Raw genomic sequence first — 24,446 nt, forward strand, 5'->3', positions numbered from 1 at the left:
ATTGACTACTCCTTCAAGTTTGAGTTCTTCATGATCAATCAAATACAGTGAAATGTTGAGGGATATCTATGGAGGTGACCCCTCCACCTTGATACGTCAGTCAGTACTGAATCGATTGCCCTATTTCTGACTGAAGCAGTAAAGGTCCCTATTCAGACTCAACCCACTTTTGAAAAACTGCACCAAAAATGTGCCAAGAAGAATAAATCTGGACTTCTTACAAAGGGTTTGCACCTTTCTGGACCAAGCAGATCGCATACACAATCATCACATTTGCCATATTTCGAGCACATCATCGAACCTTTCTGTAAATAAATGGTGCCCAACCCTCTCAGCAAGCACTGCAAAGGGCAACAGCTGGCTAAATGGTAGGTTACATCTTGAGTGTGAACTGTGCCCTACCAGGAATACGGTGGTTTCTAATCCAACAAGTAAAGGGAGCATTACAGGATAAGTGCTAAAGATTATCAGGAATTATTTGGAGCATAACAGGATAAGTGCTAAGATTAACAGGATTTATTTCGATCTTCCTTGCCCACTTCCTCTTAAGATGGCAGCATCTCTGAAGAAGATTGATTTTAGAAACAAAGGAACAGGGGATGGCTATTCAGCCCCTCGAGCCTGTTATGCCATTCAACTAAATCATGGCTGATCTGTACCACAACTCCATAATGGAGGGGGAGGGTGAACAGCCAGCTGTCGTGGTACATATAGGAACTAACGATATAGGTAAAAAATGGGATGAGGTCCTACAAGCTGAATTTAGGGAGCTAGGAGTTAAATTAAAAAGTAGGACCTCAAAGGTAGTAATCTCAGGATTGCTACCAGTGTGAGTTGTGTACAGACCACTAAACAGTAGTAGGGAGGTTGGGGATGGCATCAAACAGGAAATTAAGGCCGCATGCAATAAGGGTACAGCAGTTATCATGGGTGACCTTAATCTGCATGTTGATTGGGCTAGCCAAACTGGTAGCAATACTGTGGAGGAAGATTTCTTGGAGTTTATAAGGGATGGTTTTCTAGACCAATATGTCGAGGAACCAACTAGAGAGCAGGCTGTCTTAGACTGGGTCTTGTGTAACGAGAGAGGATTAATTAGCAATCTGGCCATGCGGGGTCCCTTGGGGAAGAGTGCCCATAATATGGTAGAATTCTTCATTAAGGTGGAGAGTGACTAAATTAATTCAGAGACTCGGGTCCTGAACTTAAAGAAAGGAAACTTTGACGGTATGAGAGGTGAATTGGCTAAGATAGACTGGAGAATGATACTTAAAAGGTTGACGGTGGATAGGCAATGGCAGACATTTAAATATCACATGGATGAACTATAACAATTGTACATCCCTGTGTGGCATAAGAATAAAAACGGGAAGGTGGCTCAACCGTGGCTAACAAGGGAAATTAGGGAACGTGTTAAATCTAAGGAAGAGGCATAAAAAATTGACCAGAAAAAGCAGCAAATCTGAGGACTGGGAGAATTTTAGAATTCAGCAGAGGAGGACTAAGGGTTTAATTAGAAGGGGGGAAATAGAGTATGAGAGTAAGCTTGCAGGGAAAAACTGACTGCAAAAGCTTCTATAGATATGTGAAGAGAGAAAGATTAGTGAAAACTAATGTAGGTCCCTTGCAGTCAAAATCAGGGGAATTCATAATGGGGAACAAGGAAATGGCAGACAAATTGAACAAATAATTTGGTTCTATCTTCACGTAGGAAGACACGAATAACCTCCCGAAAATACTAGGGGACCGAGGGTATAGCGAGAAGGGGGAACTGAGGGAAATCTTTATTAGTCAGGAAATTGTGTTAGGGAAATTGAAGGAACTGAAGGCCGATATATCCCCAGGGCCTGATAGTCTGCATCCCAGAGTACTTAAGGAAGTGGTCCTAGAAATAGTAGATGCATTGATGGTCATTTTCCAACATTCCATGGACTCTGGTTCAGTTCCTATGGATTGGAGGGCAGCTAATGTAACCCCACTTTTTAAAAAATGGAAAGAGAGAGAAAACAGTGAATTATGGACTGGTTAGCCTGACATCGGTGGTGGGGAAAATGCTGGAATCAATTATTAAAGATGTAATAGCAGCGCATTTGGAAAGCAGTGAGAGGATCGGTCCAAGTCAGCATGGATTTATGAAAGGGAAATCATGCTTGACAAATCTTCTGGAGTTTTTTGAGGATGTGACTAGTAGAGTGGATAGGGGAGAACCGGTGGATGTGCAGGTGCAGCAGGCAGTAAAGAAAGCAAATGGCATGCTGGCCTTCATAGCAAGAGGAATTGAGTATAGGAGCAGGGAGGTCTTACTGCAGTTGTACAGGGCCTTGGTGAGGCCACACCTTCAATATTGTGTACAGTTTTGGTCTCCTAATCTGAGGAAGGACATTCTTGCTATTGAGAGAGTGCAGTGAAGGTTCACCAGACTGATTCCCGGGATGGCAAGACTGCCATATGAAGAAAGACTGGATCGACTAGGCTTATATTCACTGGAATTTAGAAGAATGGGAGGGGATTTCATAGAAACATATAAAATTCTGACAGGATTGGACAGGTTAGATGCAGGAAGAATGTTCCCGATGTTGGGGATGTTCAGAACCAGGGGTCACAGTCTAAGGATAAGGTGTAAGCCATTTAGGACTGAAATGAGGAGAAACTTCTTCACTCAGAGAATTGTGAACCTGTGGAATTCTCTACCACAGAAAGATGTTGAGGCCAGTTCATTAGATATATTCAAAAGGGAGTTATATGTGACCCTTACGGCTAAAGAGATCAAGGAGTCTGGAGAAAAAGTAGGAATGGGGTACTGAAGCTGCATGATCAGCTAGGATCATATTGAATGGTGGTGCAGGCTCGAAAGGCTGAATGGCCTACTCCTGCACCTACTTTCTTTATTTTTATGTTACTTAATCGCCTCCATATCCCTTGAGTGGGAAAAAATTTTGCAGATGGAGTATAATGTTGGAAAATGTGAGGTTATCCACTTTAGCAGAAAAAATAGAAAAGCAAATTATAATTTAAATGGAGAAAAATTGCAAAGTGCTGCAGTACAGCGGGACCTGGGGGTTCGTATCTGAAGCCAAAATTAAAGAGTTAAACACGTATTATGTTTGCAAGACAAAAATACAATTTGCTGATGTGGCAAAATTATCCGGTGCAATTATAGAACAATGGTGTGAGTTCCTATTATTCAGAGCTAAGGTCTTGAGCCTAGGAAGTGGGTTCCTGTTATTCAGAACTAACGTCTTAGGCCAAAGAAATAAGTTCCTGTTGGTGGCAGGATGCAGGATGCATATGTTCATACCCAAGGAGGATACTGGAACAATTAACAAAGTAAAAATTAAACAATCTGCAACAAAGCGAAAAAAATTGTCACACGGTAGAAGGACTAACCAACGATAATGTAAATGATGACTTTGCAAAAATTCTGTATAAATAAACAGCTCCGACTGTGTTCAAACGAGAACGGTCGGTAACGTACCCAGTTGAGGAACTGGTGTAGCTGTGTCTCCCTTGATCAAGCAATTTAACAATTCCTTTCTCCACAACAGACCTGTGTTGAGTGTCTTTGTCATACTCCACATTAAATGGCGTAGTCTGGCAGGACGCACCTGGGCGAAAAACAGATGGACGTTTACAGACCATCACGAGTGAGTATATTTGAAATACCACTCATAAATCTGATGTAATTTTTATGTTCCTAACACAGATGAAACTGCACACAGGGAGGTTACAGTAACAGTGAGCTCAGTCTTTATTAAGACACTCAAGAGTGAGGAACAGGCCTTAGGGGCCGGCTTATATACAGTGCTCCCAAGGGAAATGTGTGCACCCCGTGTACTTCAGCATCTACCTCCTCTCTCTGAGGCTCGAAATTGCTTTGATCCACCATGGACCGATCTTCCTCTGCCACGTGGTGGTTAGCAGGTTTTGCAGAGCTTGCAGCTCGTTTGCAAGCTCGTTGGAGGTGCCCCATTGTTCCACAGCTCTTGCAAACACACCCTCTGAATGGAAGCCTCCACAACGCCAACAAGGTGTGAATTGCCATGCATTCATCCTTTGTTGGGGACTCTGAGTCATCTGGGTCACCTGAGGCCTGCTGGCAGTTGCAGACTTGTGGTTTCTGCCCTGTACCTTTCTGCTCGCAAACACAGTTCCAGTTAATTTATGAACATTGCTAGCACTTGTGTGCTGAGAGATTTGTTTGGTGTTATCACTGGTGAACATAAATGCCTGTGCTATCGCAATGGCCTTACTGAGGGTCGGTGTCTCTACAGTCAAAAGATTTTGTAGGATGGTCTCGTGGCCAATGCCCAGTACAAAAAAGTCTCTGAGCATTTGGTCCAGGTAGCCATCAAACTCACATTGTCCTGCAAGTTGCCTTAGCTCGACGACGTAGCTCGCCACTTCCTGACCTTCAGATCGCTGACACTTGTAGAACCGATACCTCACCATCAACACGCTCTCTCTCGGGTTAAGATGCTCCCGAACCAGTGTACACAACTCCTCATACGACTTATCTGTGGGTTTCACCGGAGCCAGAAGATTCTTCATGAGGCTGTAGGTCGGTGCCCTGCAGATTGTGAGGAGGAACGCTCTCCTTTTTGCAGCGCTTCCTTCTACGTCCAGCTCGTTGGCTACAAAGTACTGATCTAGCCGTTCGCCACAGGCTTCCCAGTCCTCACCCTCCGAGAACTTCTCCAGGATGCCCACAGTTTGCTGCATCTTTGCGTTGGATTCGTATTCTCGTTGCCAGTTATTATGTTCCTAACACAGATGAGGCTGCACACAGGGAGGTTAAGAGTGAGGAACAGGCCTTAGGGACCGGCTTATATACAGTGCTCCCAAGGGATGCTGGGATCCCTTGGGACTTCAGGGGATGCACTCCCTGGTGGTGGAACATGGGAGTGCATGCTTTACAGATACACAACATCACTCCCCCGCAAAGTCAAAGTAAAAACTATTTACAAGGTGAAGCGCCCGGGAGCCTTTCTTTCCCTGGTGGATCGCCTCGGTACAAATGTTTGTTCTGGTGTGTTGCCTGTGCCCTTGTTGTGCTGGCGTGTTTTTGGCCCTGCGGGGCTGCTGGGTGAGCCTGGCCTTGCTGCGCTGTTGGGCGTGATGTGTTCGATTTCCTGGTCCGAGGTGGTGTCGTTGATCCTTTGGGTGTGTGTTGTGGGCTTGAAAAAGTTGGTGTCTGTTGTGTATCTGTAAAGCATGCACTCCTATGTTCCGCCACCAGGGAGCTCATCCCCTGAAGTCCCAGGGGATCCCAGCATCCCTTGGAAGCACTGTATATAAGCTGGCCCCGAAGGCCTGTTCCTCACTCTTAACTTCCCTGTGTGCAGCCTCATCTGTGTTAGGATCACAATAACTGGTGACGAGAATACGAATCCAACGCAAAGATGCAGCAAACTGTGGGCATCCTGGAGAAGTTCTCGGAGGGTGAGGATTGGGAAGCCTATGTAGAATGGCTAGACCAGTACTTTGTAGCCAACGAGCTGGACGTAGAAGGAAGCGCTGCAAAAAGGAGAGCGTTCCTCCTCACAGTCTGCGGGGCACCGACCTACAGCCTCATGAAGAATCTTCTGGCTCCGGTGAAACCCACAGATAAGTCGTATGAGGAGCTGTGTACACTGGTTTGGGAGTATCTTATCGTCGGATATTCAGTCTGACAATTTAGGGACTGTGGAAGGGTCAAGAGAAATGGTGGTGAGGTAGAACTGGGTGTTGTCAGCATACATGTGGAAACTGATGCTTTCAGATGATGTCACCAAGGGGCAGCATGTAGATGAGAAATAGAAGGGGGCCAAGGATAGATCCTTGGAGGACACCAGGGGTAACGATGCGGGAGTGGGAAGAGAACCCACTGCTGGTGATTCTCTGGCTACGATTAGATAGCTAAGAATCGAACGAGGTGAATGCAGTCCCACCCAGCTGGATGATGGTGGAGAGGCATTGGTGGAGGATGGAGTGGTCAGCCGTGTAAAAGGCTGCAGCCAAGTCGAGAAGGATGAGGAGGGATGGTTTAACTTTGTCGCAGCCACAAAGGATGTTATGTGAGACTTTGAGGAGAACTGTGGGGCGGAAACCTAATTGGAGGAATTCAAACATGGTATTCTGGGTAGATTGGCATGATTTGGGAGGCGACAATGCATTCAAGGACTTCAGAGGAAAAGGAGGTTGGAGATGGAGTGGTAATTTGCAAGCAACGGAAGAACATAATAAGAACATAAGAACATAAGAATTAGGAACAGGAGTAGGCCATCTAGCCCGTCGAGCCTGCTCCGCCATTCAACAAGATCATGGCTGATCTGGCTGTGGACTCAGCTCCACTTACCCGCCCGCTCCCCGTAACCCTTAATTCACTTATTGGTTAAAAATCTATCTATCTGATTTGAATACATTCAATGAGCTAGCCTCAACTGCTTCCTTGGGCAGAGAATTCCACAGATTCACAACCCTCTGGGAGAAGAAATTCCTTCTCAACTCGGTTTTAAATTGGCTCCCCCGTATTTTGAGGCTGTGCCCCCTAGTTCTAGACTCCCCGACCAGTGGAAACAACCTCTCTGCCTTGATCTTGTCTATCCCTTTCATTATTTTAAATGTTTCTATAAGATCACCTTCTGAACTCCAACGAGTAAAGACCCAGTCTACTCAATCTATCATCATAAGGTAACCCCCTCATCTCCGGAATCAGCCTAGTGAATCGTCTCAGTGCCCCCTCCAAAGCTAGTATATCCTTCCTTAAGTAAGGTGACCAAAACTGCACGCAGTACTCCAGGTGCGGCTCACCAATACCTTATACAGTTGCAGCAGGACATCCCTGCTTTTGTACTCCATTCCTTTCGCAATGAAGGCTTCCATTCGCCTTCCTGATTACCTGCTGCACCTGCAAACTAACTTTTTGGGATTTATGCACAAGGACCCCCAGGTCCCTCTGTACCGCAGCATGTTGTAATTTCTCCCCATTCAAATAATATTCCCTTTCACTGTTTTTTTTTCCAAGGTGGATGACCTCACACTTTCCGACATTGTATTCCATCTGCCAAACCTTAGCCCATTCGATTAACCTATCTAAATCTCTTTGCAGCCTCTCTGTGTCCTCTACACAATCTTTGTGTCATCTGCAAATTTTGTTACACTACACTCTGTCCCCTCTTCCAGGTCATCTATGTCTATTGTAAACAGTTGTGGTCCCAGCACCGATCCCTGTGGCACACCACTAACCACCGATTTCCAACCCGAAAAGGACCCATTTATCCCGATTCTCTGCTTTCTGTTAGCCAGACAATTCTCTATCCATGCTAATACATTTCCTCTGACTCCGCGTACCTTTATCTTCTGCAGTAACCTTTTGTGTGGCAACTTATCGAATGCCTTTTGGAAATCTAAATACACCACATCCATCGGTACACCTCTATCCACCATGCTCGTTATATCCTCAAAGAATTCCAGTAAATTAGTTAAACATGATTTCCCCTTGATGAATCCATGCTGCGTCTGCTTGATTGCACTATTCCTATCTAGATGTCCCGCTATTTCTTCCTTAATGATAGTTTCAAGCATTTTCCCCACTACAGATGTTAAACTAACCAGTCTATAGTTACCTGCCTTTTGTCTGCCATCTTTTTTAAACAGAGGCGTTACATTAGCTGCTTTCCAATCCGCTGGCACCTCCCCAGAGTCCAGAGAATTTTGCTCGATTATATCGAATGCATCTGCTATAACTTCCGCCATCTCTTTTAATACCCTGGGATGTATTTCATCAGGACCAGGGGACTTGTCTACCTTGAGTCCCATTAGCCTGTCCAGCACTACCCCCCCTAGTGATAGTGATTATGTCAAGGTCCTCCCTTCCCACATTCCTGTGACCAGCAATTTTTGGCATGGTTTTTGTGTCTTCCACTGTGAAGACCGAAGCAAAATAATTGTTTAAGGTCTCAACCATTTCCACATTTCCCATTATTAAATCCCCCTTTTCATCTTCTAAGGGACCAACATTTACTTTAGTCACTCTTTTCCGTTTTATATATCTGTTAAAGCTTTTACTATCTGTTTTTATGTTTTGCGCAAGTTTATTTTCGTAATCTATCTTTCCTTTCTTTATTGCTTTCTTAGTCATTCTTTGCTTAAAATTTTCCCAATCTTCTATTTTCCCACTAACCTTGGCCACCTTATACGCATTGGTTTTTAATTTGATACTCTCCTTTATTTCCTTGGTTATCCACGGCTGGTTATCCCTTCTCTTACCGCCTTCTTTTTCACTGGAATATATTTTTGTTGAGCACTATGAAAGAGCTCCTTAAAAGTCCTCCACTGTTCCTCAATTGTGCCACCGTTTCGTCTGTGTTCCCAGTCTACTTCAGCCAACTCTGCCCTCATCCCACTGTAGTCCCCTTTGTTTAAGCATAGTATGCTCGTTTGAGACACTACTTCCTCACCCTCAATCTGTATTGCAAATTCAACCATACTGTGATCACTCATTCCGAGAGGATCTTTTACTAGGAGATCGTTTATTATTCCTGTCTCATTACACAGGACCAGATCTAAGATCGCTTACTCCCTTGTAGGTTCTGTAACATACTGTTCGAAGAAACAATCCCGTATGCATTCTATGAATTCCTCCTCAAGGCTACCCCGTGCGATTTAATTTGACCAATCGATATGTAGGTTAAAATCCCCCATGATTACTGCCGTTCCTTTTTCACATGCCTCCATTATTCCCTTGATTATTGCCCGCCCCACCGTGAAGTTATTATTTGGGGGCCTATAAACTACGCCCACCAGTGACTTTTTCCCCTTACTATCTCTAATCTCCACCCACAATGATTCAACATTTTGTTCATTAGAGCCAAGATTGTCTCTCACAACTGCCCTGATATCTTCCTTTATTAACAGAGCTACCCCATCTCCTTCTTGTCTATCTTTCCGAATTGTCAGATACCCCTGTATGTTTAATTCCCAGTCTTGGCCACCCTGCAACCATGTTTCTGTAATGGCCACCAACTCATACCCATTTGCAATGATTTGTGCCAGCAACTCATTTACTTTATTTCAAATGCTGCGTGCGTTTAGGTAGAGTGTTTTAGTATTGCCCGCAATGCCTTCCCATTGGAGGCTGGTTTAAACGGGGCCGAGGTGACATGTTTGATCCCATTGCGGGTCATGAATTCTTTAAATTTGGCACTGGTGAAACATGGCCCTCATGCTTTCAATGGTGACGGTGGCGGTGCTTCCCGGCATTATTTCACATTCAATCCATTTTGAAAAAGCATCCACCATCACCAGGAACATTTTACCGAGAAACGGGCCCGCATAGTCGACATGGAAGTTGACCATGGTCTGGAGGGCCAGGACCACAAACTTAGTGGTGCCTCTTTGGGCGCGTTGCTCAACTGAGGACTCTAAGTCAGAGTCGATACCGGGCCAATACACGTGGGATCTGGCTATCGTTTTCATCATTACTATACCCGGGTGTGTGCTGTGGAGATCCGAGATGAACATCTCCCTGCCCTTTTTGGGTAGCAATACGCGGTTACCCCACAACAGGCTATCTGCCTGAATGGACAACTCGTCCTTTTGCCGCTGGAACGGCTTAATTAGCTTTTGCATTTCAACGGGGATGCTGGCCCAGCTCCCATGCAGTACACAGATTTTTACTAGGGACAGCAGAGGATCTTGGCTGGTCCAAGTCCTAATCTGACGGCCGTGACAGATGATTTATCATTTTCAAACGCTTCCATGACCATCAACAAGTCCGTGGGCTGCGCCACCATCAACAAGTTTGCAGGGTGCTCCATTTCCACCCCGTGGTGGGCAATGGTAGCCGACTGAGAGTATCCACACAGTTCTCGATGCCTGGCCTGTGGCGGATGGTATAGTTATACGCTGATAGCGCGAGTGATCACCTTTGTATGCGGGCTGAGGAATTAGTATTTATCCCCTTGTTTTTCAGTGAACAGGGATATGAGGGGCTTGTGATCGATTTCCAGCTCAACTTTGAGGCCAAACTGGTACTGATGCATTTTCTTTACCCCGAACACACACGCTAATGCCTCTTTCTCAATCATGCTATAGGTCCTTTCGGTCTTAGACAGGTTCCTGGAGGCATAGGCGACAGGTTGCAACTTCCCCGCAACTTTAGCTTGTTGTAATACACACCCGACTCCGTGCGACGACGCATCACATGCTGGCACAAGTCTTTTACACGGGTTATACAATACAAGCAGCTTGTTGGAGCATAAAATGTTTCTGCCTTTCTCAAAAGCAATTACTTTGTTTTTTCCCCATACCTAGTTCTCACCTTTACGCAATAACACATGTAGGGGCTCTAAGAGGGTGCTTAACCCCGGTAGGAAGTTACCAAAATAGTTGAGGAGTCCCAAGAACAACCGCAGCCCCATGATGTTCTGTGGTTTGGGCACGTTCCTGATAGCCTCTGTCTTGGCGTCTGTGGGCCGAATGCCGTCCGCCGCGATATTTCTCCCCAAAACTCCACTTCTGTTGCCATGAAGACGCATTTTGACCTCTTCAGCCGCAGCCCTACGCGATCCAGTCTCCTCCAGGTTTTGTACTTGCTCGAAAGTGTCCCGACCCATGACCAATATGTCATCCTGAAAAACCACCGTGCGTGGTACCGACTTGAATAGGCTCTCCATGTTTCTCTGGAAGATTGCTGCAGCCGACCGAATTCCAAACGGGCATCTTTGTAGATGAACAGTCCCTTGTGCGTGTTGATGCACGTGAGGCCCTTCAAAGACTCCTCCAGCTCCTGCATCATGTAGGCCGAAGTCAGGTCGAGCTTGGTGAACGTCTTGCCTCCTGCCAGTGTCGCAAATAGGTCGTGTGCCTCAGGTAGCGGGTATTGGTCCTGTAGCGAGAAACGATTAATAGTTACTTCATAATCGCCGCAAATCCTGACCGGGCAATCACTTTTGAGTACTGGAACAATCGGGCTGGCCCACTCGCTGAATTCCACTGGGGAGATGATGCCCTCGTGTTGCAGCCTGTCCAGCTTGATTTCCACTCTTTCCCTCATCATGTGAGGTACCGCTCGCGCCTTGTGGTGAATGGGTTGTTCCTCTGGGACCAAATGGATCCGCACCTTTGCCCCGGAAAAGATTCCAATGCCTGGCTCAAAAAGGGAAGGAAATTTGTTAAGAACCTGGGTACATGAGGCCTCATTGACATGTGATAGCGCTCGGATGTCATCCCAGTTCCAGCGGATTTTGCCCAGCCAGCTCCTTCCAAGCAGTGTGAGGCCATCGCCCGGGACAATCCAAAGTGGCAGTTCGTGCACCGTGCCCTCGTAGGTGACCTTGACCATGACGCTGCACAGGACAGTGATAAGCTCTTTGGTGTACGTTCTCAGTTTCGTGTGGATGGGGCTCAGGGCTGGTCTGAGTGCCTTGTTGCACCACAGTCTCTCAAACATCTTTTTACTCATGGTGGATTGGCGAGCGCCAGTGTCCAATTCCATGGCTACGGGTAAGCCATTCAATTTTACGTTTAGCATTATAGGTGGACATTTCGTCGAATATGTGTGCACCCCGTGGACTTCAGCATCTGCCTCCTCTCTCTGAGGCTCGAAATTACTTTGGTCCACCATGGACCAATCTTCCTCTGCCACGTGCTGGTTAGCAGGTTTTGCAGAGCTTGCAGCTCGTTGGCGGTGCCCCATTGTCCCACAGCTCTTGCAAATATAACCTTTGAAGCAGCATGAATAGGCTGAATGGAAGCCTCCACAACCTCAACAAGGTGCGAATTGCCTCGCATTCATCCTTTGTTGGGGACTCTGAGTCATCTGGGTCATCTGAGGCCTGCTGGCAGTTGCAGACTCGTGGTTTCTGCCCTGTACATTTCTGCTCGCAAACACAGTTCCAGTTAATTTATGAGCATTGCTAGCACTTTTATGCTGAGAGATTTGTTTGGTGGACATAAACGCCTGTGCTATCGCAATGGCCTTACTGAGGGTCGGTGTCTTTACAGTCAAAAGTTTTCGTAGGATGGTCTCGTAGCCAATGCCCAGTACAAAAAAGTCTCTGAGCATTTGCTCCAGGTAGCCATCAAACTCACAATGTCCTGGAAGTCGCCTTAGCTTGGTGACGTAGCTTGCCACTTGCTGACCTTCAGATCGCTGGAACGTGTAGAACAATACCTCGCCATCAGCATGCTCTCCCTCGGGTTAAGATGCCCCCGAACCAGTGTACACAGCTCCTCATATGACTTATCTGTGGGTTTCACCGGAGCCAGAAGATTCTTCATGAGGCTGTAAGTTGATGCCCCGCAGATTGTGAGGAGCACCCCTCTCCTTTTTGCAGCGCTTCCTCCTCCGTCCAGCTCGTTGGCTACAAAGTACTGGTCTAGCCATTCAACATAGGCTTCCCAATCCTCGCCCTCCGAGAACTTCTCCAGGATGCCCACAAGTTTGCTGCATTTTTGTGTTGGATTCGTATACTCGTCGCCAGTTATTGTGTTCCTAATACAGATGAGACTGCACACAGGGAGGTTAAAAAAGCAGTGACCTCAGTCTTTATTAAGCCACTCCAGAGTGAGGAACAGGCCTTAGGGCTGGCTTATATACAGTGCTCCCAAGGGATGCTGGGATCCCTTGGGACTTAAGGGGATGCACTCCCTGGTGGTGGAACATGGGAGTGCATGCTTTACAGATACACAACAGTAATCTGCTGCGAAACGTGTCGGTCGCCTGGGGTGTCCGAACTTGTGACAAAGATCTGTAATGGTATAAAAGACTTGAGGGTAGTTAAGAGGTCACAATAGTAATTATCAATGTAGGATCGGTTTCATAGGTTTGTAATTGCAGAGCCTAGGTTCGAGGAAACCAGGTTAAAGGAGACAACAAACCGATAGAGGGTTAGACGTACCAAACATAGATGGCGTGCAAAGATATGCTAGATTGGGGGCCGGGAAGTTCGCTGAGTAGGTATTTTGCCGACGACCATAAAAAATTAATAGTTACTATTTTAAGTGACGGATGGGATCCCAAAGAAGATCCCAAAAACAAAAATTATGGTGGGAGAAAGCCAAATAAAAAGACGGCCAAAGCAGGTTTGATGGTGGTCAGTCAATGTTTGCAATATAAAGTCATGGCCAAGTCTCAATTAGAGGAATTGTGCAAATTAAGAGTAGGAGAAAGAGTGGGTCGATCTAAGAAGGATATAACACTGACACAGAAGCTTCAGCTTTTGTGCTGAGAAAGAGAAAGATAAGCTTTGTTGAATGAAAGTGGTTCCGTGGAAGTTTTCTTGACTAGAATAATTGAGGCAGGAGTTAATGAATTTTCCATTTGTCTAAAAGCCGGTCTTTTAAAAGAGAAATGGTGCATGTGTATGTTTGTTTTAGCTCCACCCACTTTTCTGGCAGAGAGCTGAAAGTCTTTAACCTTTGTAGTGTTGTCTTAGATGTGGGAAGTTTTAAGAAAGTGTGAATAAATTGAAATTGTGTACCTAGAATTGAATGACACTTTAAGTTAGAAACGCAAATGTGGATTTATTTTGGCGATAAGTTACGGAGTTAGGAAATGCACAAAGGATGGGTTTGTTTAACAAAAGATAAAACTTCAATTAAAAATGCGTTGTCTCATTTTAAATCAATTAGAATCGTAACAAAGTGTTGTCGTTTCAATTTGGTTATTGCAAATCGAGACGCCTAATTACTTGTTTAAAAAAAAACACGTAATCATTGATTACATTGGGTTGAAAGATAATAAATTTAGTCTATGAGTGAGATAAAGAAAGGAGAAGGGAGAGTGTAATGTCTTTTTTTTTAAAGCCTGTGTGGGTTTCTCGAGGCTACAGACTAGGGGAAGCTCTGCCCTCATTTCCTTTGTGTAGAATTTTATTTTAAATGACATGAAAGCTTCTAGTTCAGTAAAGGAGATTTAAATAAAAAGCTTGGCAGTACAGTATTTGAATTTTGAGATATTCTCCTTGATAAACATTTTGGTTGTATTGGAAAATCTTGGGTTTGGAAACCTTTTTAAAAGAAATAATACTAAACAGGAAAAAAATATATACTAAAAAGTTTGCAAACAATCTAAAAATGCCATTTTCTCTGATGAGAAAGAGAAATGCACGGGGACAGAATGAGACCCATAGCTTACTATTCAACCCAACAATCACCAGTAGCCGCGGGCTTGTCCAGAAGCATGGCTGCACTAGACCGCGCCACATGGGCAGTCAAGGTTAGCGAACCTGTCGTGATGACAGGCGAAATTGTCCTACACACCAACACACTTTGGAAGAAATGTTGAATACTGGAAAGCTCCAGGTCGTCTCCAATGTCCGCCGAGCGAAGTGGTAAGCCGTTTTACTGCCCCATGATGAATTAGTAAAGATAGTCAGAGACACTGGGGAAAACCCGGCAGAAGGAATCCTCACTAGCGGGGAGCCCCACGAGTGTAATGCACTAGAATGGGAAGATTCCCCAGGGAATGTAAGTGAGGTAGGTGTCGAAAACCCAGACCTCACATTGTATGTGGATGATTCCCGATGGTACGTCGACAACCACCCATGTACGGGATGGGCGGTATCAAATCAATATCTCGAGGTAGTGATGCAGGGAGCGCTGGACGGAGGCCTTTCGGCCCAAGTAGCAGAATTAACCACACTGACAGAAGCCTTATTACTGGCAGAGGGAAAGACAGTGAATATATATACAGATTGCAATATGCCTTTGAGGTAGTACATGACTACATCGTAGCATGGGGAGGAGAGGGTTTGTTACCTCTGGCGGCCAGGCCATCAAACACGATGAACGTATAAAATTACTATTAGAAGCAGCCAGCAAACCAGCTAAAGCAGCAATGATAAAGGTAAAGGCCCATCAACGAGTAGTGGACGAAATACAGCGTGGAAATGAGGCTGCGGACAATGCCGCTCGAGAAGCGGCCACATCCGCAGACATAAAGATAGAGTCAGTCTGTAGCGTTACCACAGAGGAGGATATAAACATAGTTAAACTGCATGCAGATATGAACGAGGAAGAAAGAGCAGAATGGGAAAGGAGGGGAGGATCACCTGGTATAAACTCCGTGTGGAGAAAGGACGGAAAGGTGTTGGCCCCTTCCTGCATTCGGCAAATGAGCATTAACCATGCCGGCGTAACGCCATGATATCCAATATCTCACGGGATTGGTGGAGGCTGGGAATTGGGCGCGGCGTTGCTAAACATTGTCAGCACTGTGTTACGTGCGCCCAACATAATCCGGGAAAAGCGATAAAAATAAGGTTGACGCACCACCCCCGCCCACGGGGATTTTGGGAAAACATACAGATTGATTTTAATGGGCCCCTAATAAACTCCAGGGGAAGGAAATAATGCTTGGTGATTATTGACCAGTTTACAAGGTGGGTGGAAGCATTCGTCACCCGCAATTACACCGCCACCACGGTAGCCCGTATATTAGCGGAAGAGGTAATTCCAAATGGGGCATTCCCATTCAGATAGATTCGGACTGAGGGACTCATTTCACAGGAAAGGTAATGAAGGAAACGTAAAATACTGAACATTAAGCAGAAATTCCACAATCCCTACCATCCCCAGATTTTGGGAATGGTAGAAAGAATGAATAGAACCTTCAAAACCTCCATGAGTAAAGCAATCCAGGGAACCGAACAGGCATGGCCGGAACTCTTGCCCACCATATTGATGAGACTGCGTGCTACACCGAACCGCACAAAGGACTCACCACTTACGAACTAATGACTGGATAGCAATGAAACTACCTGAGGAATAGTTACAGGAGGAGTAGAGTTAGGACCTTTATGATAGAATTAGGAAGTATGTGATGGAACTGAGTAGGCAGTTGAAAAGTATGCGACAGGAAATGTGAGATAAGCAGGAAGAGGAAGAGGAGGATAAAGGAACAAAACCCCCGGTGGTAGTACCCGAAGTGGGGGCAACGGTAATGGTTAGGGTATTACCAGAAAAATCTGGATTCGCCCCTCGACAAAGCGGACCCTATGAGGTACTGATTAGTAGAGACATGTATAAATATGAAAGTTGGGGGCTGATGGAAACATTGGTCCCAGCTGAAAAAATATAAGGAGTGGAGGGATACATTGATAGATGGACTTTTCGGGGGACTAGGATAAATTCTTGCAATACTAGGGGTACTTGCCATAATAAAATGGACCTGGGAAAGGTCACATGCCCGGAGAAATGGTGCAAACAATCCAGTAGAAGTAGAAGTGGTAAGAATCTAACTAAAAGCCTGGAATATCCAGGATGTGGTTTATCAACAGAATGTATATAAACGTGATTACCATCGCCTTTATGATTCTACAAGGACAAGGAAGAAACTAGTAGCCCATCACCCGTCCCAGAGGGAAGTACAAGTTGTGACAATCATACAGGAGGGGGAACGATGTTCCTATGTAAGAGGAGAACTCCAAGGTGCCCTCATATAACAAAGGGGGCCAAAGGGAGGGTGGGGGGAGAGGAGTTAGTAATAAAATACATGAAGGAAAAGATACACTTTGGAGTACACCAGAAGATAATCACGATATTTCTAAATTTGACCGATCTAATGATCCTCAGTTTCTGCGGATCAAAAACAATAACCATGTATAAAAATCTGACACTGCAGGCCTTAGATGGACCCAAGTCTAAAACCCTGAGGTTTATCATATGGGCCCCAAGTTTCCACATGATTTGCTCCTGATTTTTAGGAGCAACTGGTGTAGAACAGAGTATCTTAGAAATCGGAATTCTCCACATTTAGTTTGCTCCAGTTCTAGTCAGGTAGAACAGTTTCACTTTGGAACAGAATTTTTCTTTCAAAGGGGGCGTGTCCGGCCACTTACGCCTGATTTCAAAGTTTCGTGAGTGAAAACTTACTCCAAACTAACTTAGAATGGAGTAAGTGAAGATTTTTGTACGCTCGAAAAAACCTTGTCTACACTTTAGAAAATCAGGCGTAGGTTACAAATTAGGCGAAGGGAACGAGATGGGGGGGAGGCGGGGGAAGGGAAGTCATTAAATTCTACAATCAATCCTTAGTTATACTTATACAAATATTATACAAGTAAATATAACCTGAATAAAAATTTATAAGCAAAGAAAAGATTAAATAAACCATGTTCCTACCTGTGTGAAAGTGCTTCAGGCAGGCCTTTCATGTTGGAGACAGGCAGCGGTGTGGCGTCAGTGTCTCAACGGCAGCGGCAGCAAACAGCCTTCGAGCTGAGCTGCAGTGCTTTAGGCAGGCCTTCATTCTCTTCGTGGCTGGCCGGCAGCCGAAGAATCAGCGGACCGATGTGAGGCCATTCGGCCATGAGATAGCAGCGGCGTCAGTGGCTGGCCGGCAGCCGAAGAATCAACGCAGGACACACGCAGCTCATTAAGGTTCTTGAGGGCATTCGGCCACGCTTTAGGGGCGGCGTCAGTGGCTGGCCAGCAGCCAAAGATACAGCAGCAGCCTTAGAGCTGTGAGGGGGACTGAGGCCATTTGGACAGGGAGAGGCAGCCACATCAACAGTTTTATATTTAAATTTGCAGAATGGGTGCTGCATTGTCAACACCACATATTATGCAGTGGTTCGCCATCAATTCACTGCATAGGAGAGAATTGATTAGAGCTCACCGCACCAGGAACGTCGTAGCCCGTAGGTTGATGAGCAGGAGACCTTACCCACGTCGACAATATTGAACCAGGCGCTCGTACCTGGACATGAGCGAGGCTGATTGTGTGAAAAGGCTGCATTTTCGCAGAGAAGTTGTCACTGAGATCTGTGATATGATGAGAGCAGATTTGCAGCCCAGAAGCAGAAGGACAACTGCCTTGTCTGTTGAAGTGAAGGTAACAGCTGCACTTTCTTTCTATGCCTCGGGATTGTTTCAAGCTACAACTGGAGATGTGTGTGCCATCTCTCAACGTGCAATACATGCCTGCGTATACCAGGTCACGGCTGCACTTTATGCACTTCATCAATTTCCCAATGACCGCACAAGCGATCCATGAGAGGGCTGTGGGCTTCTTCAGGATTGCCGGCTTCCCAAAGGTACAGGGCTGCATTGATTGTACCCACATAGCCTTGCGAGCACTGTGGAGGAATCTGAGCAGTACCGAAATAGGAAAGGTTTCCACTCGATCAATGTGCAGCTCGTGTGTGACGACAAGCAGCGCATCATGTCAGTCGATGCGAGATACCCTGGCAGCACCCACGATGCGTTCATCCTACGCGACAGCGTTCTATCTGACATGTTTGAGCAGCAGCCAGAAAGGCAGAGCTGGCTACTGGGAGACAAAGTGGGCACGCAAGTGCAGTAGTTCCAGGCGCCCGAAAATGTATGGGAGGGGCCCGAAGCACGCAGCCCCTAGCCCTGGCCGAATGGCCTCACTGGGGCTGCGTGAATAAGGCTCCTCCCACGGCCACCTCCTGCTCCTCCCCGCCCCCGGACCAGACCAGACACCTGCTTCCCCCCCCCCCCCGGACTGGACCCGACCCGATTCGCGCTCCCCCCCCCCCACGGATCGGACCGGACCCGACTCCCGCTCCCGCTCCGCCGCGCCCCCCCGACTGGACCCGACCCGACCCGCGCTCCTGCTCCCGCTCCCCCCCCCCCGACTGGACCCGACCCAATTCCCGCTCCCCCCTCCATCCCCAGGACCGGACCGGACCCGACTCCCGCTCCCGCTCCGTCGCGCACCCCCGACTGGACCCGACCCGACCCGTGCTCCTGCTCCCGCTCCCCCCCCCCCGACTGGACCCGACCCGACCCGCGCTTCCGCCCCCCCCGACCCGACCCGACCCCCCCCCCCGCCCCCCCCCCACTGGACCCGACCCGACTCCCGCCCCCGCTCCCGGACTGGATCCGACCTGACCTCCCCCTCCCCGACCTGACCTCCCCCTCCCCGACCTGACCTCTCCCTCCCCGGCCTCTCCCTCCACGACCTCTCCCTCTCCCCCTCCCTCTCCCCCTCCTCCTTCCTCCTCCCTCTCCCCCTCCCTCCTCCCCTCCCTCCTCCCTCCTCCCTCTCCCCCTCCCTCCCCCTCTCCCTTCCCCCGACCCGAACCGAACCTCCCCGACCCGACCCGACCCAACGCCACCTACCTGTAAATCTGGTGCTGGGGACGGGCCCTGCCCGAAGTCTCGGGCCGGCCCGTTCAGCCTTCGGTCCCGAAAGGCCTACCTAAAGCACTTTCACACAGATAGGAAGATGGTTTATTTAATCTTTTCTTTGCTTATAAATGTTTATTCAGGTTGGATTTATTTGTATAATATTTGTATAAGTATAAATAAGGATTTATTGTAGAATTTTATGACTTCTCTTCCCCCCCCTCCCCCCCCACCTCATTCTGGACGCCTAATTTGTAACCTGCGCCTGATTTTTTTAATGTGTAGAACAGGTTTTTTCAGTTCTACAAAAATCTTCACTTGCTCCATTCTAAGTTAGTTTGGAGTACGTTTTCACTGTGGAAACTTTCAAATCAGGCGTCAGTGGCCGGACACTCCCCCTTTTGAAGAAAAAATTCTGTTCCAAAGTGGAACTGTTCTACCTGACTCGAACTGCAGAAAAAAAAATGTGGAGAATTGCGATTTCTAAGACAGTCCTTCTTGAAACAGCGATTCCGATGCCTGGGCCATTCCGGAGGACAGTTGCAATACTCTCCTCAGATTGTCGGTCACTTCACTGTTGTGTGCTGCATGCTTCATAACTTAGCCATCATGAGGCAGCAGGAGCTGGTAGTGGAACCCGAAGACCGACGTGAGGGTCCAGTGCATGATGATAGTGTTACGGAAGACCAGGATGTGGATGATAACGACAATCAGGAAAGCATGCAAGTGCCTGATGCCGGAGCACGAGGTCGGAGGAGGGCCGTCCATCGTGCCCCTTTAACGATTGCTCGAGACTTGCGCCAGCAGCTCATCCGTGAACGCTTCAACTACTGATGCCTGAGGGCTCTGCGACCACTTTTGCATATGGATATGTTTATTCTTTGCAGTTGTTCCTACGTTGTGTTGTGTTCATGGAACATGAAACAGTTTTAATGAAAAAATATTTTATTGAAAAGTTAACGTCACTCTAATAAAATATTTGTTGTATCAAACTATACTTTTTAATATGACTAATATCACTTAAAAACTTTAAGATCACTTATAAACTTGTAAAGTTACAAAACACTTTCTATGTGAAAAATTTTACGCTCTAAGATCACTTACACTTCAAGATCACTTTTTAGATGCAAAATTAAATAATTTACAGAATGTGAGAGCATTTACACTATAAGATCACTTGAAAACCCTGAGATCACTTATATGTTGTAAAGTTACAAAACTTACAAAACAGTTTCATTGTGAAAAATCTTACACTCTGAAGAACACTTAAACTTCAGGATCACTTTTTAGGTGCAAAATTAAATAAGATACAAAAAAATGTGAGAGCATTTACACTATAAGATCACTTAAAAACCATAAGATCCCTTATAAGTTGCAAAGTTACAAAACTTACAAAACAATTTCAATTTGAAAAACGCTACTACAGCTACATCAAGAACAAGAACAAAAGCAGCAAAGAAAGGCTGCAACCATGTCTCATCCATATCTCAGTGAATGTTCACTTCCTCATGGGGGTGTCATTTGATTGGCTGGGCTGTGTGCCCTTATTGCAGCAGCTATCTCAACCAGGCCCTCCCTGACGGCCTGTGCTGACACTTGCATGCCCTCCCTGACGGCCTGTGCCATCGATTGCACTCCCTCGGACATTCCCTCCCTAAGTTCCCGTGTCATTACTGCTATTTCTCCCGTCAGGACCGTCAACTCTTCACCTACTGCATTGACGCCACCGATGAGTGATCGGGTAAGCTCAGCGGGTAAGCTCATTGGTCTCCATACCCAATGCCACAACCTGAGTCGCATCTGTTGCACGCTGCATCTCAGCGTGTCTCCAATCTCCTTCTCCTCTGCCTGGGTCTGCCTTGTGGCACCACTACACTGGGAGGCGCGGGCACGGACGGTGGGATGCTCGGTGTTGCAAGCGGCACCACTACACAGGGAGGCGCAAGCTGGGACTGTGGGACGCTCTGTGTTCCAGACGGCTGAACTGGAGGGAGAGGCTCGGGCTGGAATGGTGGGATGCTCTGTGTTGCAGACGGCAGAACTAGAGGGAGAGGCTCGGGCTGGAACGGTAGGACGCTCGCTGTTCCAGACGACAGCACTCGAGTGCGAGCCGTGGGCTGGGATGTTGGACGAATGGGTGTAAACTGCTCCCTGATATCAGCAGCAACACTGGGATCCGAAGCGTCGGAATCAAAACCATAGTAGGTGGAACCAGAACCTATGCGAGAGGGAGGCGCAGGCTGGGACGGTAGTGCACTGACTGTAGAATGCTGCATTATACCAGCAGCACCACTGGAACCCGCAACATCGGAAGCGAAACCATGGAAGGTGGAACCAAGACCTATGCTAGGGGTTGAAACTCTGATGCCCCTTGATGGGGGCTCATAAACATTAAATTGGAAGCTCTCCCCTGCAGACATTTCAGTCATCGCTGCCATCATCCAATCTGGATCGTCCGCAGCTGGTTATACTGGTTCTTGTTCTGTACCCTCAGGATCCTCAGGGTTGGTAGCAGCAGCATCGACGTCATCATCATCATCATCATCATCATCATGTTCTGCAAAATACATCAGAACAGTCAAATGCTTAACAGCAAGGGAGGGGGCCGGGTGGGTGGCGTGAGTACTCTCACACATAGCAGGCCAGGCAGCAGGTTGATTTAAAGGGCCATGATGCATTTTCAGGACTTACCCTCTTCCTCGCGTGCGGCCCAGCTTGTGCTGTACCGATTGCTTTTCTCCATGTACGACTCATCATAGCAGCTACCCTTTGTTCCAAGAGTGTCAGTGGATGCAGATTGGGCACGCCTCCTCCTGTCCGAGTTGCCTCCCTTTTGTTGTGGGCCAATTTCTTCTGCAAAGAGTAAAATATAACATTTTACAGAGTGTGTCAGTCTGCAAGGTGGGACACACAGATAGCCAGGTTACAATTACGATTAAATTAAAAATGGGAAATATTACTTACACTAACTACTTGACCAAGGTCGTGCCATTTCTTTTTACACTGACTTCCAGATCTCCTGGTATGCACCAATGCGCAGTAATCTTCTGCAACTTGGTTCCAGCGTTTCTTCATTTCTTTTGGTGGCACTTTTATGCGACCTCTGTTGCTGGTATCTAGCTCCTGCCATCTCTGCTCAATTACGTTGACTAATATCTCCACTTCCTCATGCAAGAAATTCTTTGTTCTTGGTGGACGTTGATCCATTGCAAAATTGAATTGGCACTCTTATTTCTCCAAACACACAGTCCTTAATTTGCATGCACCAATGCAGCACCGGTTCTGCAAGTTTAGCAGTGAAAAGCTGAACTCACTGATTTCAGCAGGTGATTTACTCAGCAATGCTGCTAAAAGCACTCCCTCACACACAGAAATATCATAAAAAATTAAATTACAAGCCTTTGCAGGGGTCCAAGAAACAAATCTTCACTTTTTCTGCAGTATTTTTAAAAATGGCCGAGTGCCAATGTTTGTGTGAGACTGCGCATGCGCGCACGCTCCAACGCGCACGCGCAGGGTTGCCGGCACCACGAAGGCTAATTTAAATTGTACCCGCCCCCTGCTGCTTAGAAAGTGAGTGTTAGGCTCCGCCCCCTGCTGCGAAGAGGAGCTCGAGAATATCGGATTTTTTTTTAGGCGCAGTTTTCGGCACGATAAACAGGCGCCCAGCTCAGAGGTGCATCGTTTTCGCCGCGGCACGAAACTTGGGGTCATGATAGGCATGGGTTATACGGCAGGAGTAGCGACGGTAAGCACTATAGATCTCCAGACCATAGAAGAGCAGGTTGACACACTCACCCAAACCCTAAGAGGGTTGCTGGAAAGGGGAAATGATAAGGAGAAGATGCAGGCCCAATTGGGAGATGGGGCTGAAAGAGAATTGTTACAAGTGGCCCACACACTAAGGGATCATGCCAAGACAATTAACTTAATAAACGCGAACCAAAAGTACAATAGCGAAAGCGGATGAAATGCCGCGGTATGCGCCGGGTATGGAGCATGGATGATAAGTACAGTAGAACATAACTTAGAACAGCAACAAAATGGGGAGTTCCCAGATTGGATAACCAATGATGTATTCAGGCAATGGACCTTGAGAAAAAAGGAAACAGATGCCTGTGAAATCAGGCGAAACAGCCATGCATGGGTTCCTAAAACTAAATGTGTAACTGGCCATCAGAATATAATTGGATTTGTACTGTCAAATTTAAACTGTGCGACTGTGGATACAGAAAGATGCGTCCTGAGCATAGCCACTAACATGACTGTGGGAGGAGTAATGCACTGCCCCATCACTACCACCGACTTTTGCTTTACGATCAGAGAAGACGTCAATATTCAGGGACACATTATATACCCAGAATTAAAAGAAGAAACGATCAGTAGAATGGTGGTAGACACTATAAAGGCTGGGTACGAGAGCTTCGAAGAGTATCAGGGAAAACCCATTCCCAAACTAAGTGAGGAACAAACAGCGTTGGAGAAGAGTGTCCGTGAGCAACGACAAAAATACATCATCCTGATGAAAAAGATTGTTGAGCTGCAAAAGGACACAAAGAAAATGCTGGCCAATCAACCCTGGTATATACGACTATGAGATTTTGAACTTAATGTTCATGTGCACCCTTGGATAAGAATTATATCACATGTATTAGTGATAGTGCAGATGTTGGTTATACAGGCAACTCTCGATTATCCGGGTCCCTCGGGGATTGGGCTATGTCGGTTAAACGATTTCTCCATTAGAGCGATTGACATTATAAAGTTAAAACTTCAATGAACAAATACTGTGCAATCAGCTACAAACAGTAACAAGGCAGTTAAGTATGGGCATTACCAGCATGCATGCAGGTGGCCTCGAGGAGGAGATTGTCTATCTCCGGGGTTCCGGAGCGCGCTGCCTTCCCTGGCGGGAAGGACTCCAACGTCAGCGGCCCTATGCCTTCCTGGGCTGAAGGACTCTGAATGCACCGGCCCGATGCCTTCCCTGGCCTAAAGGACTCCGACATCAGCGGCGACCGCGAGAGACAGCAGCTGCAGCAGCGCGCACACACACGGAATTTTAAATGCCATTACAATAGTTTCTCGTTGCATCCGTGTGCGGATAATCGAGAGTTTCCTGTACTTATTGAAGTACCCTTAAAAAGCCTCAAAGTAAGGTGCATAGCCTGGGATCATTTAAATCTATGTATGGAAGCTGAGCTGGAGAAAGCACTGTATCAATCCTCATATAATTATGGTAACTTGCAAAATCCGAAGGCAAGGGTGAAGAAAACACTATCATATAATAATGCTAACTTGCAAAATCTAAAAGCATTGTATTATATAATTAGGCTAACTTGCAAAAACTAAAACTGAAACAGCAA

General features: G+C 46.6%; 1 long non-coding RNA gene across 1 annotated transcript in view; it reads left to right on the plus strand.

Moving 5' to 3' along the window:
• Positions 1-24,446, plus strand: part of LOC139267054 (uncharacterized) — a 57,291-nt gene that overhangs the window by 4,021 nt on the left and 28,824 nt on the right. The window contains exon 2 of the long non-coding RNA XR_011593819.1: positions 3,546-3,644. This is a non-coding gene — a long non-coding RNA (uncharacterized lncRNA). The remainder of the gene's footprint in view (positions 1-3,545; positions 3,645-24,446) is intronic.

Source organism: Pristiophorus japonicus, chromosome 7 (assembly GCF_044704955.1).
Source record: "Pristiophorus japonicus isolate sPriJap1 chromosome 7, sPriJap1.hap1, whole genome shotgun sequence".
NCBI classification, from domain to species: Eukaryota; Metazoa; Chordata; class Chondrichthyes; family Pristiophoridae; genus Pristiophorus; species Pristiophorus japonicus.